Source organism: Pleurodeles waltl, chromosome 5 (genome assembly GCF_031143425.1).
Source record: "Pleurodeles waltl isolate 20211129_DDA chromosome 5, aPleWal1.hap1.20221129, whole genome shotgun sequence".
Taxonomy (NCBI): Eukaryota; Metazoa; Chordata; class Amphibia; order Caudata; family Salamandridae; genus Pleurodeles; species Pleurodeles waltl.
Window position 1 is genome coordinate 1,594,034,646 of NC_090444.1, and position 14,607 is coordinate 1,594,049,252.

Here is a 14,607-nt window from a genome sequence, read left to right on the forward strand (position 1 = left end):
GACGCACTAGTAACAATAACATTGCCAAAGGCACACAAGGTTGCTGGAGACGTTTACCCCGTGGCCCATCACGTACCCCTAGTGTACAATATAAACACAAAATCGTTTTTGTAGTAGGTTCTCCCTTTATAAAGCACCTGTAAGCTCCGCCCGCTGAGCCACGCCCCGTCCACCCTCGAAGTAGGTAAAGGAACTAGTAACAATCATATTGCCAAAGGAACACAAGGTTGCTGGAGACGTTTACCCCGTGGCCCATCACGTACCCTTAGTGTACAATATAAACGGGGCGTATAAAACATGCTAGGTTACGCTTACTGACATACTCGTAGAAAATACTCCGGTTGGGTAGGCCACGATGCTCATTTTTACAGAAACTAAACCTCAAAAGAAGCACTTACAAATATAATCGTAGCAGGTGCCGCAGTTGAAGCTCAGCTTCTGGAAAGGACAAGCCACCCTAACTCTTGGGCTTGGCAAAGATAAAGCAAGGCTGTGCGCTCAGAGATCCCATAGCAGAAAAAGATCTAGAATCCCTCCTGGAGGTGAACTGATGATGTCCTAGAGCGTAATCTGTATCTGACTGTGACGCGCGGGTTCTATCTTCCTCTGCTGGAGACACAGAGTAGAAGGTTTCTCCCTTTATAAAGCACCTGTAAGCCCCGCCCGCTGAACCACGCCCCGCCCACCCTCGAAGTAGGTAAAGGAATTCCCCGCCTTTTACCACGATGATGGACAGCTTTCCAAACGACCCCACTGCGTTTACGCCGATTCCGGTGGTGCGTTGTTGATGCTCAGAAGCACGAGGACATATCCACAAAGACGCACTAGTAACAATCACATTGACAAAGGCACACAAGGTTGCTGGAGACATTTTTTTACCCCGTGGCCCATCACGTACTCTTACTGTACAATATAAACGGGGCGTATAAAACATACTAGGTAACGCTTACTGACATACTCGTAGAAAATACTCCGGTTGGGTAGGCCACGATGCTCATTTTACAGAAACTAAACCAATAACAATAAAATACACACACACTCTTTTAAACCTATCCGACTAAGTATTTTTACCCATGATTCTAATTATGTATTGTATGTGCATATGTGTGTTTTATTCATGTGTGTGTGTATATAAATATATATAAATATATATACGTGTATGTATGTGTATATGTTGTTTCTGTGCCTGGCATGTTTGTGGATCAATGCACGGCTCCTGATATCTATGAATTTCTGCTCTCTTTTTATCACACCTATCTACCCATCACTCTTATGTCATGTCTCTATCAAACTATCCTCCATTCTCACTCGGACTCATCCCAAATCCCTTCGACCACTTTCATCTCCTAAATATCTCTGCCTAAGCTCTTCCCCTCCACCTCCACATCTAACTCACCAAACCTCACTCTACCTCTGTGACCTCCCACACAACCCTACTAAATTCTCCTGCATTCATCTCACCCTACTTCTATGCTCTCCCTAACCCTTCCACATCCTCTTTCCCCTCCGCTCCCCTATTATTCATCTCAAGCCTTTGGATTGAGTAAATGAAGGATAAACTCCCAATTAACACTTCTGGATTTCTTTCCTCCTCCACCCCTCCATTACTCCAGTCAATCTAACTAACAAACTGTCATATCTACAACTCAAATTAACTCATAATAATACTAAAACTGTACTCCTTATTAAATTATACTAATCCATCACTAATTCTTGTTGGGTACCGGAGTAGCGTGCTAGTCATCAAAAAGCGCTTTGACGCCTCGTCAGGGGTAGTAAGCGCTATATAAATACGATTACAATACAATACAATACAATACATGACGTGACTCACGAGTTTAAACAGCAGCAATATGCAAAAGTGACAACCCTTTAAATCTTGCTCAGTACCTTTTTAAATGGTATTACCTTAAAAACTACTAAATAAATTTACTCAGAAAATCGTAACTTTTTTCGTTTGGTGTAAAGCTCCACTTCCATGCCAAGTCCGGTTAAATGCATTCAGTCTGTAAATGTGAGCACATTTTCCTAATGGAGCTAAAATGGGAATCACGCATTTTTCCATCCCTTACGTTTTTTTGGCTGTGGCTGAATCACTTGGCATGCCAAAGCTTAGCTGTCTGTGTTCTCTGACTACCAGGTTTTCCTTCAAATCTATTCATGGTGTTAAAGGCTGCAGACAAATCGAAAAATGGCTTTTCAATAAAAAGTGCGACTTAAAGAACAAGTTACTTACCTACGGTAACAATCTTTCTGGTGGTTACTCTGTCTAACTGCAGATGCCTCACCTTATGAATTTCCCCTGGCACCAGACTGGATTGAGAAAACATAACAGATGAGCTCCTTCACACTGGTAGGTGGAGCTGTGTGACTCCACATCAACACCATTCTGCTTTGAAAGTGAAGAACTGAGCCACATATAAGAGCCACCCATGTGTGCTGATGTCAGTTTCTTTTATGAAGTCTTCCGCACCCAGAGACACAGAGCCTCTAGGGAAATGTAATGAACCAGTGTGCAGAGTCCTAGGTTGGGATCTTTTTAGATAGAAACCATATCACATAACGGTGGATGGCAGGGATGTAAGGAACCTGTAGTTAGAAGGAGTATTCACTAGAACGATAGTTACCAAAAGAACGCAACTAGCTCTTTTGAGGGATACTTCTAACTGCAGAATCCTCACTGTTAGAAATGGGGTCCCTAGTTGGCAGTGGTTTGCACGCTGTCCAAGTACCGACCATCACTCTAGTCAGAGTAAGGGAGTCACAGAGCTAAGATAACCACTTTTCACCCCCTTGGTAGCTTGTCACGAGCAGTCAGTCTTACCTCAGAGGCAGTGTGTAAAGTATTTGTACACACACAGACACAGTAACACAGTGAAAACAGTACAAAAGGACTCCACACAGGTTTAGAAAAATAGCCAATATTTATCTGAATAAAACAAGGCCACAACAACAAAAATCCACCATACACTAACAAATATATCACTTTTAAAAGTTGGCTGTATCTTTTTAACACACAGTAACTGGGATGTGTCAAAAACGATGTGGGCCGCAGAGGAGGTGGAGTGCCAGGAAACAAAGAAATGCATTGGTTCTTTACTTACAAGGGAGGTTATTTGTCGATTCTCTCCTCGCAGGAGAGACAGTGTGATGGCTCCTTACTGGCAGGGGAGGTGATGTGTTGATTCCTTACTATCAGGAGAGGTGATGCATCGGTTCTCAGCCCACAGGAGAGGTGATGCATTGGTTTCAGGTCATGCAGCCTCAGTTCCTTGCTGTGGGGTTGATGAAAAAATGACACCTAGGGACGATGCGTGGGAAAATCCAGACGCACTGGGTTGAGAGAGTCGCAGTGGAACAGGCACTGTGTCGGTCCTACAGGTGTTGCGTTGACCTTTCCACCGCAAGGCAGGCGCTGTATCGATTCTACTGCTGCAAACCAGGCAATCTGATTCAGCCCAAACTGCCAGGCCAAGTCCTCGCTGGACCAGAAAAGAGCATCCTGAGACCGGTTTCAGGGTATCACCCTTCATCGGCCAGCCCAGCTTGAATCTGGTGGCATAGCAAGCACGGAACCCATGTCTGGGCATACCATTCCCACTTGGGGTGAAAATGCAAAAACAACAGATGATAGCAGAATGCAGAGCAGACTGAACATTCACCGCCAGTCACAGATCTGGGTTTAATCCATCGTTTTTTTTGCTTGCTGTGCCATTCCAGTTTGGACCCAGGCATATACAAATTAATTTTGACCCTGTTCCCCATGGGAACAGTCCAGCCCGAACTGCAAGGCCAGGTCCTCCCTCCTGGACCAGAAACAAGCATCCTGGGGCCGGTTTTAGGGTTTCACCCTTCATCAGCCAGGCTAGCTAGAACCTGGTGGCATAGCAAACATGGGACCCACATCTGGGCATAACCTTCCCACTTGGGGCGACAAACGCAAAAACAACAGATGATGCACGGAGTGCAGAACAAATCAAACACTTACATCCAGTCACAGATCTGGCTTTATTTCATCAGTTTTTTTGCTTGCGATGCCATTCCAGTTTGGACCCAGCCATATGCAAATCAGTCTTGACCCTGTTCCCCATTGGAACAGTCCAGCCCTAACTACCAGGCCAGGTTCTCCCTAGACTAGAAAAAAGCATCCTGGGATCGGTTTCAAGGTATCACCCTTCATCAGCCAGACTAGCTAGAATCTGGTTGCATAGCAAGCACGGGACCCACGTCTGGGCATACCCTTCCCACTTGGGGTGACAATGCAAACACAACAGATGATGGATGGAATGCAGAGCAAATCAAACATTCACCCCCGGTAACAAATCTGGGTTTAATACATCAGTTTTTTTGCTTGCCATTCCATTCCAGTTTAAACCCAGCCATATGCAAATCAATCTTGACCCTGTTCCCCATGTGAACAGTCCAGCCCAAAGTCAGGGTATCACCCTTTATCAGCCAGGCTAGCTAGAATCTGGTGGCATAGCAAGCATGAAACCCACGTCTGGGCACATCCTTCCCACTTGGGGCGACAATGCAAAACAACAGAAGATGGACGGAATGTAGAGAAAATCAAACATTCACCCCCAGTCACACGTCTGGGTTTAATCCATCAGTTTTTTGCTTGCCATGCCATTCCAGTTTGGATTAAGCCATACAGAAATCAGTCTTGACTCTATTGCCCATGGGAACAGTCCAGCCCGAACTGCCAGGCCAGGTCCTCCCTGGACCAGAAACAAGCATCCTGGGACTGGTTTCAGAGTATCACCTTTCATCAGCCAGGCTAGCTTGAATCTGGTGGCACAGCAAGCATGGGGCCCACGTATGGGCATACCCTTCCCACTTGGGGCGACAAATGCAAAAACAACAGATGATGCACGGAGTGCAGAGCAAATCAAACACTTACATCCAGTCACAGATCTGGCTTTATTTCATCAGTTTTTTGCTTGCCATGCCATTCCAGTTTGGACCCAGCCATATGTAAATCAGTCTTGACCCTGTTCCGCATTGGAACAGTCCAGCCCGAACTACCAGGCCAGGTTCTCCATGGACCAGAAACAAGCATCCTGGGACCGGTTTCAGGGTATCACCCTTCATCAGCCAGACTAGCTAGAACCTGGTTGTATAGCAAGCACAGGACCCACGTCTGGGCATACCCTTCCCACTTGGGGTGACAATGCAAACACAACAGATGATGGATGGAATGCAGAGCAAATCAAACATTCATCCCCGGTCACACATCTGGGTTTAATACATCAGTTTTTTTGTTTGCCATTCCATTCCAGTTTAAACCCAGCCGTATGCAAATCAGTCTTGACCCTGTTTCCCTTGGGAACAGTCTAGCCCAAACTGCCAGGCCAAGTATTCCCTGGACCAGAAACAAGCATCCTGGGACCAGCTTCAGGGTATCACCCTATATCAGCCAGGCTAGCTAGAATCTGGTGGCATAGCAAGCACGAAACCCACGTCTCGGCACATCCTTCCCACTTGGGGCGACAATGCAAAAACAACATAAGATGGGCGGAATATAGAGCAAATCAAACATTCACTCCCAGTCACACGTCTGGGTTTAATCCATCAGTTTTTTGCTTGCCATTCCAGTTTGGATCCAGCCATACAGAAATCAGTCTTGACCCTATTGCCCATGGGAACAGTGCAGTCCGAACTGCCAGGCCAGGTCCTCCCTGGACCAGAAACAAGCATCCTGGGCCCTTTTTCAGCGTATTACCCTTCATCAGCTAGGCAAGCTAGAATCTGGTGGCATAGCAAGCACAGGACCGACATCTGGGCATACCCTTCACACTTGGGGCGACAAATGCAAAAACAACAGATGATGGACGGAAGGCAGAACAACTTTCTATAAGTGGCATTTTCAAACTAACAATCTGAAAATCAATTTCACCAAAATATTATTTTTTTTTATTCTGAGTTCAGAGACCTCTAACACCACATCTCTATCTACTCCCAATGGGAACTTTCACTTAAAAGATATTTCAAGGCACTTCCTGTGTTAACCTATAAGCAACATAGGCCTTGCAATAGTGGAAAAAAATTGTAGCAGTATTTCACTGTAAGGACATGTAAAACACACCAGTACATGTCCTACCTTTTAAATATACTACACACTGCCCACAGGGCCTCCTTGGGCCTAACTTAGGGGTGACTTCCATGTAGTAAAAGGGAAGATTTGGCCCTGGCAAGTGGGTGCACTTGCCAGGTCGAAATGGGAGTTAAACCTACACACACAGACACTGCAGTGGCAGGTCTGAGTCATGTTTACAGGGCTACTCATGTGGGTGGCACAATCAGTGTTGTAGGCCAACTAGTAGCATTTGATTTTCAGGCCCTATGTGCAAATAGTGCACTTTACTAGGGACGTACTGTGCCCAGAGTCCTAAAACCAGCCAAAACAGATCAGAAAAAATAGGAGGAAGAAGGCAAAAGGTTTGGGGATAGCCCTGCAAAAAGGGCAATTTGCAACACTCATCTTGTGAATAGATACCAAGGCAGAATCCCAAGGTGGTGGGTCTTTGGTACTGCTCATACTAAAAAGTCCTGGTGGACCAAATGGGGCAAAATGCCCATCTCGACAGACTTGACTGTCAAGGCAACACAGCTTTGTGAATGTATGCACTGATGTCCATGTCACTGCCTGGCAAATGTCCAGGACGGGCACTCCGCATGTCAATGCAGTGGTAGCACTCTTAGCCCTGGTGGAGTGGGCCCTTAGGCCTTCAGGAAACTGCTGCTTAGCCAGAGTATAGCGAATATTAATGCAGAACACTCTCCATCAAGGGATGCTACTTTTCTTAACTTCCTTGCATGTCTTCGCTGCAGACAACCCCACAAAGAGCTGGTAGTCCACCTAATGTTCTCTGGTGCAATCAATGTAGAAATTGAGGGCTTCTAGGGGGTCTGTGCAATTGAATCTCTCTTTCTTTTTTGAGGGATGAGGCGGAGCAAAGAAAGTCGGAAGCATTATGGCATGTCCAACATGAAAAGGCGTCACCAACTTTGGCAGGAAAGCAATTAGAGTCCTCAACACCACTTCTGGAAAAAAGTGGTATATGGAAGCTGGACAGGAAGGGCCTCAAGTTCACTTACCCAACATTCATATGTTTTTGCAATCAGGAAAGTCATTTTGAGAGTGAGTAGGCGCACTAGACAACTGAGCATTGACTCAAAAGGGGACTCTAAAGGTGAACCATGCTGTACACCTTTTTTAAAACGCATCATAACAAGTGATTTGTATAAGATACTAGAATTCCTGTTACTTCACAAAGAATTCCAAGTTCAAATGGAATGTGAAGTTCCAAACCCTTTCACCAAATAAGTCTAAGTTCAAGTTTGTATTCCACCCAACTTATTTTTCAGAATACTTCTCTGAATCCAGGATATCTTTCAACAAATTCCTAAGGAAGAAGACTCTTCCTTCAGCTTTGCGCTAAGTTCCCGGCTGCTGCAACACTGCAGCTTGTCTACCTGGCAAAGACACTGAAATATTAGAAAAGTTATACTCATTAATGCAAGATGGCTGGTTACATCTTAATCTCTCATTACAATCTAGAGGCCTCTGGGTAACGTAGTTCATTGTAAAGGTTATGTAGTGCTGCTGCAACAAATGTGAAGCCTTCAACCATGCAGCACCGACACCTGATGCATATCCAGAGCCTCTCCACCAACTAAATATACCCACCATCATATTCATCTCATTATCAGGGGTAGGCACTGCCTCCTGACTCAAAATCTTGCTGGAATACTTAAGAAAGGGTATTGCGCAACTACGGAGACTGCTGGCTCAAGTAGTGAAACTGATCACATCAAACCAGGTCTTGAAAAAATATACTGGTTCCTAGTGACACAAAGGATAAAATGTAAGTACCTTTGACCCACAGAAGGCCATACATCAAAAATATGTCCAGACTTTCTTCTCTTCGTATGCTCCCAATCACAACTTTTGATCCAAGCACTGCGATGCATCATTGCACTGTAGCAGTGGTACAAAGTAACGTCCGTCACACCCCAGTACTAAATTAAACATATAAATATAAACTCTTGACACTGATGACATGAATGAAGCAATATTAAAGGAACTATGAAAACTGCTCAAAATGTAAAAATAATAAAATATTAACCTCTCATTTATTAGAAGTTTGCTGGCTGTACAAATGCACAGAAGCAGTCCAAATCAACTAAAGAACATATATCATTGCCAGATACAACTTTATCACCAAAGAGGGCCACAGGTGGGCTTCCATTTCACTGTTATGGCGTCCTATACAGTCTTTGGTTGTCCAAAGCACTTTTATAGGCAACTGTCACACTGGTGTGCAGTGGCGACTGGTGACATTTAAAAGGGGTGGGGCTTAAAAGCTTGGCATGGCTTATGTAGCAAGCAAAGCAAGCAAGTTTAATGGACAAATGTTTGTTACTGGTTGGGTCCTCCTCCAAAGCAAAAATTGAAAAAAGACTGGAAAATTGTGCATTTTAAAGAAAATTAATTTAGTGAGAAGGCAATGTTTATAAAGCAGTAGGAACATATGGTCTTGAAATATTAAAGACATGAAAAATTGCCCCATATCTTATTGATTTAATATGTTCATTAGGTACTGTAATATGCAAATTGTACAGCGCACAACTTCAGCACTTTAAAGTATGTGCTTGTCCAGTGTCTGGTAATGCATGCAGCATCAACTTTGGAAGAAAATGCTCTAACCAGGTGTACCGCAGTATGGGATTGAAGAAGACAACTAGGTAGGTAAGGTACACAAGAGTCCTTTCTATATTGTATTTTCAGGCCACTCCATCTCTCTGAGAATCACTGGTTGGCTGAAGAAATACCCCTCAAAAGAAAAAAAGAAAAAAAAAAAGACGGGTAAGTATTACGCCCTGGTATTCCCACTTCTGTTAATGTTAGTTTGTGTTTGCCCCGTCGTGCTCCAAATTGAAATGGGTGACCGTCACCAAGTGCTAGGAGACTCTAGGGAGTGGGAGGGTGTGTATAAGTACGGGAAGTATTGAGTCCTCTCGTCGTTACAAGGCTCTCGGGTTCTCCTTTCCCCTCATTTTCTCCTAATTTCGGTCAGGGAAGAGAGAAAGAAAAACAAATCAGAAAACTAACATATATTAAACTGCTCAGCTTCTGGGTAAAGCACTTCATACCAAGATGCGATTTCTGTCTTGTTTTAGGTATTTCCATGACCCGCTTCCCCGAGCTTTAATGTGGTTAACCTCTCAGCTACCACCCTTCCCAGAAGACGGATATGCAGCTTGGCAAGCCAAGTTCCTCCTGGAACATGGTGGGGCTCCAAGCTTCTCTGATGGCCTCCCGACTGGCTGGATTCTCTTCTATTGGCGTTTGTCTGTCACAGCATCCCCCATCTGTTTGCTCTTCCCGTGTTTCTCTTCCATTGCTCTCTCCATCTGTGGCATCTCAGCTGATTCCTCTGGGTTAGTCACATGACTACTTTCCTCTGGCTTTCGCCAGAATGTAAAGGGTTCACGGCCGTTGTCGTCCTCTTCTTGTGGCCACTCAGGGTGCTTTTCTGGTTCCCATGCCAAAGGAAAGGGTTAATTTCTCGGAGAAGGCTGTAAACAAAAAAAATGTCCGGGTCCTTAAGTCCTTCATTTTCAGGGTCATTCAGAAAGGATCCATCTCGTCTTCCATTATATTGGCCATTGACCTGAACCTCCTGACACATCCCCTCCCAAGACTTTACCGGATCTGGGAAACATTGAAAATGAGAAAGGAAATTGACTCTTCCCTGGGCGCGACCCAGGTGGTGACGTACCTCAAATTAATAAGGTTGCAGTGAGAGGAACCACCTTTACACTCAAGAGTTGTTTCATTTGTTATGACTCATCCAAGTCAAGGGGGCATGATCAGTATAAAGGATGAATGGTTTACCTTCCAGATAATAACAACTTTTCTACACCCCATTTCAAAACTAAACATCCCTTTTCAATGGTAGAGTATTTAATTTATGGCTAATAAACAGAATAGCGACCTTGTTTCCTTCCTTGTTCTCCCGCGAAAGAACTGCTCTTATCCTTATCTCGAAAGCGTCAGTTTGCAATATGAAAGGTTTGTTGAACTATGGGCAAGACAAAACAGGACTGGTAGTAACGGCTTCTTTTAGCTTTAGGAATGCCTCTTTCGTTTTTTTGGAGGGGTTCTGTATCTCCTTATTTGAGACCCCTTTTTTAGGCAGGTCTGTTAGAGGAGCCGCTATTTCAGATTGTTGAGGAATGAACCTTCTGACTTATTTTTTATTATCTTGGTGTGGGGGCTTCAGTTATAGCTCTGATATTTTCCTCTTGAGGTTCAATTATCCCCCAAAACAAAGCCTGAGTATTTCACTTTCTGGTATCCGGCTTTAAATTTCTTTGCATTGATATGCAGGTCGGCCTACTGTAAGGCATGTAACACTTTTTTTTTACAATGGGTTAGATGTTGTTCCAAAGTCAGATTGTAAATGATGATGTCATCTAGATAGGCCGATGAATAGGTCTGATGGTTTTGTAGGACCTTACTCATGAGTCTTTGGAAGGTGGCAGTTTGCCCCATGTAAACAAAAAGGCAGGACATTAAACTCACATAAGTCTAAAGGAGTACATATGTCTGTCTTTTCTTGGTCCTCCTTTTTAAGAGGGACCTGCCAATATCCCTTAGTGAGGTCTAACATGGTGACATAGTGCACCTCTCCTAATTTCTAAATCAGTTAGTCTATCCTATGAAGTGGATAGGCATTGAATTTAGAGATCTGATTCACTGCACAAACATCGATGCAGAAATGAATGGTACCATCTGGTTTGGGTACCAATACAATGGGGGAGGACCAATCGCTCTAGGAGAATCCTACTACTCCGAGGGATATTATGTTTTGTATTTCGTTATCTATGGCGGCCCTCCACGCTGCTTGTATTCTATATGGTTTTTGCTTGATCACAATACAAGGAGTGGTGCTTTTGGCATGTTCAGCAAACTCAATCCATCCCGGCTTATCAGAAGAAAAGGGATGCAAAGGGTTCATGGGTTGTTCTCAATTAATCTTTTTGTCTTTGGGATTGGTTCTCGTTAACAGGTAGCTGGTTTAAAGTACTGGCATCTGTTGCCACGGGTTGGAGTAGTTGCACCTGCTTCGAAAGGAGACCCAACTGTTATTTAACAGGTTGGCATGATAGGCTTATTCTTTTCTGGGGTTTGTCTGGACTCCATAGGTCACCCTACCTATTTTGGCCGTGATTTTATCCGGTCCTTTCCATTCACTCTTCAACTTATGAGATGCTGTGGGGACCAGGACTAATACCCAGACTCCTACCTGATGTTCACACTATTTCTTTCCTTGATCATAAATGGGTTTTTGTTGTTTTTGGCTCTTCTCTAGATTGGTATGAGCCAAGTACCTGAGTTTCCTGATTCAGGATTTTAGTTGGTTTGCATAGTCAAATGAGGACCCAGATACTTCATCAGTATCCTTTTCCCTGACCTCTTTAGTCATTTCCAATAGACTACGCGGTTGTCTCCCATATAGGAGTTCAAAGGGGGAAAAACCTAGGCTACTTTGTACCTGGCCTCGGAAAGCAAAGAGGGATAAAGGTAGTTTCTGATCATGATTCTTTCACTGGTTAGTATCTTTTTTAGTGTGAGCTTTACTGTACCTTTATAGCATTCCACAAGACCATCAGTCTGCAGGTGGTATATCGACATCTTTATATCAGTGAAGCCAAGGATTTTACACACTTGAGACATGAAGGGAGTCCATTGATCGTTAAGAATTTCCTTAGGAAACCCCACTCGGCTAAAGAACTCAATTAACAGTGGGGTGCTATTGGCGGTAGTAGGGGACCTCAAGGGAAAAGACACAGGATATCTGGTGGAACAGTCCACTAAAAATAGGACATATTGGTACCCTTTACAGGACCTTGGTAAGGCGGCCTATTAAATCCATACCAACTTGCTCAAATGGTGTCCCAATAATTGGAAAAGGTTGAAGACAAACTGGGGGAGGCCTATAGGGGTTCCTTTTCTGACAGATCGGGCATTCCTAACAGTATTTATTGATGGTGGCATATATTCCTGGCCAGTAGAAACAACATAAAAGTGCTTGGGTGGTTTTATGGGAGCCTGTACGGTCTGCCATTAGGTGTGAATGAGTAAAAACATAATTTGGTCCCTGTAATCTTGGGGCACTAATAGTTGTGGATTTCCTCCTTTCTCCCCTACCCTGTACAATAGCCCTCCTTTTATAAGAAAGGTCAGGAACTGAGTTGGGTCCCAACTTTCATTTCAAGTGAGCCTGTTGCCATGCATACTGTAAGGAGGCATAATTTGTTTGTACTTGTTGGAACTTCCTATCTACAGCCCAAGGTTCTGGGGTAAGAAGTACGTCTGTGGACTTATAGAAGTTCGGGTTGGTCTTTTCCTTTTTGGGCTACGCCCCTGGTAAACTAGCTGTGAACACTTCCAGGAAATCAGGGTTATCTGTTCCTACGATTATCTTCTCAGGGAGATGTTGTGATACCCCTGGTACTCCCCCTTCTGTTGTTAGTTTGTGTTTGCCCCATAGTGCTCCAAATTGAAACGGGTGACCATCACCAAGTGCTAGGAGACTCTGGAGAGTGGGAGGGTGAGTATTGAAGAACCAGAACCTTATGGGCCTGGCGGCGCAGGGTACGCCTGAAATCTCCTTGGATTCACCTGCCTCAACTAACAGAGACACGGGACACTCTGTCAGGCGTAAAAGATCAGATTTTATTAGCTGCAGCTAGTACAGTTGTCCAAGAAGTACACAAGGTATGTTCTCAGGAGACTGCCACTTTACTTTGTGGCGCACAATCTTATATACCGTATAAAAACCATTTATTAACTACATACACTCCCAGAACACATAGAAAGGAGCCAGTAAGAATAATGTAAAGATAGAACAGAGCCAATAGAAATGTCGGAAAACAAGACAGCACCAATAGAAGGAATTGGAAAACAAAGTATCAAGTGACTTAAGGTTGCCTCCCCTCCAGCTGTGTTTGTCACCCCTCCCTTGAACTAATTCATTAACCGATCCACAACGAAGTTGCATGTGGTGCGATAAGTTTGTGTGCGTTTGGAGGACAGTTGTGAAATGAGAGAATACTAGCAAAGGACAGCGAAGGCCAGACGATAAGATAAGATCGGCGGAGAATAGTGTGAGCCTACAGATAGTTGAAACAAGGATTAGAAAACCAGACAGGGATTAGTGTACTCGGTCAGACCTTAATACCAGCCTTGTAAAGATAGAGGCAGAAGGCTGTTTTGAACACCATGTTGCAGAATAAGCAGAAAAGGCAGAATGGACTTCGTTCGCTGTGCTGCCTGAGTGAAGGCAACATAAAATGGCGGCGGGCCACAAAATGGCGGGTCGATACGATCGTATTAAAAATCGAATTTCCTCAGTATAAGTACGGAAAGTGTTGAGGGGCGTGGCCAAGATGGCTGCCGGAGCGGACGCTTAACTGAGGAGCTCCGCTCACGGCCTACCAACAAGCTAAGATCCTGTGCCCTGCCGCATCCCAAACTGTGACAGACGGGTGTAAGGACCTCGCCTAACACCCGTGGACATTCTGGAGGAGCTTCGGCCCAGAGGGTGCGGCGCACGCGGTGGAGCCGGAAACGTGGAGACGGTGCCGCCGCCATTATCTGGAGCCGTGGGCCTCGCCTGAACGCGCCGAGCGTTGGACTGGGGTAGGAGCGTGTGGACGCCCGGACCTCTGGGGCCCCTGCTGGCGCTCCTCGTCCTGCTGCGGGGGCCGCGGCGCGGGGGACGCCCCCCACCCTGGTGGGTGGGCTCCATACCAGCCGGGCCCTGCCGGGCGACCCGGAGGACTGCCTGACTGTCGCGGGCGGCCGCGCGCGGCGACTGAGGCCCGCCTGCTAGCCCCGCCTGATGGATCGGTGAATCTCTGGGACGGGCGCGGAGGAATCCCGGACCCGGTGCCCACTAAAGATCCGAAGACGTGGGGGTGGAGGCGACATCGCGGCCCTGGTGTGGAGCCACGGGTCTTACCTGAATGTGCTGCGCGGGATCGCCGCGGGTCCCCTCAGTCCCCCGGATCTCCCACTGGAACCTCCACTGATTGAAGCCGCGGGATCGCTGGGGAGCCCGGACCGCAGGTGGTCCCCCCGGTGAGGTGTACTACGCGTCGTGCCCGACCCAAACGGGTCCTGCTTGGCGGGCCGAGCGATGGCTGGGACGGGGTAAGGGGTGCCTGGGAATCGGACAAGGCCCATGCCCGCTAGATCGGGGTGACACTGCGGAAATCGCTACCGGAATGAGACGCGGCCCCTCCCTGATCCTCAATTGGAGAGAACTTGAGGACGCACTGGGATGAACTCGGGGGGCCTAGAGGGTGATCTTCCCTCCCTACGGCACGGAGTAAATCAGTTGCAATAGTGGCCCAATTGAATAAGAGCTCCATCTCACAACCAAGCATGGAAACAATTTAATCCCAACAGGAGACAATAATAAAAGGGATAAGGAGGGGAAAGGGCGGATACCCCCAGCAATTACTCGGCTATTAACTCCAACAGAACGAACGGGGCACACCCCCAGGAAGAACATGGTCAAACCAAAA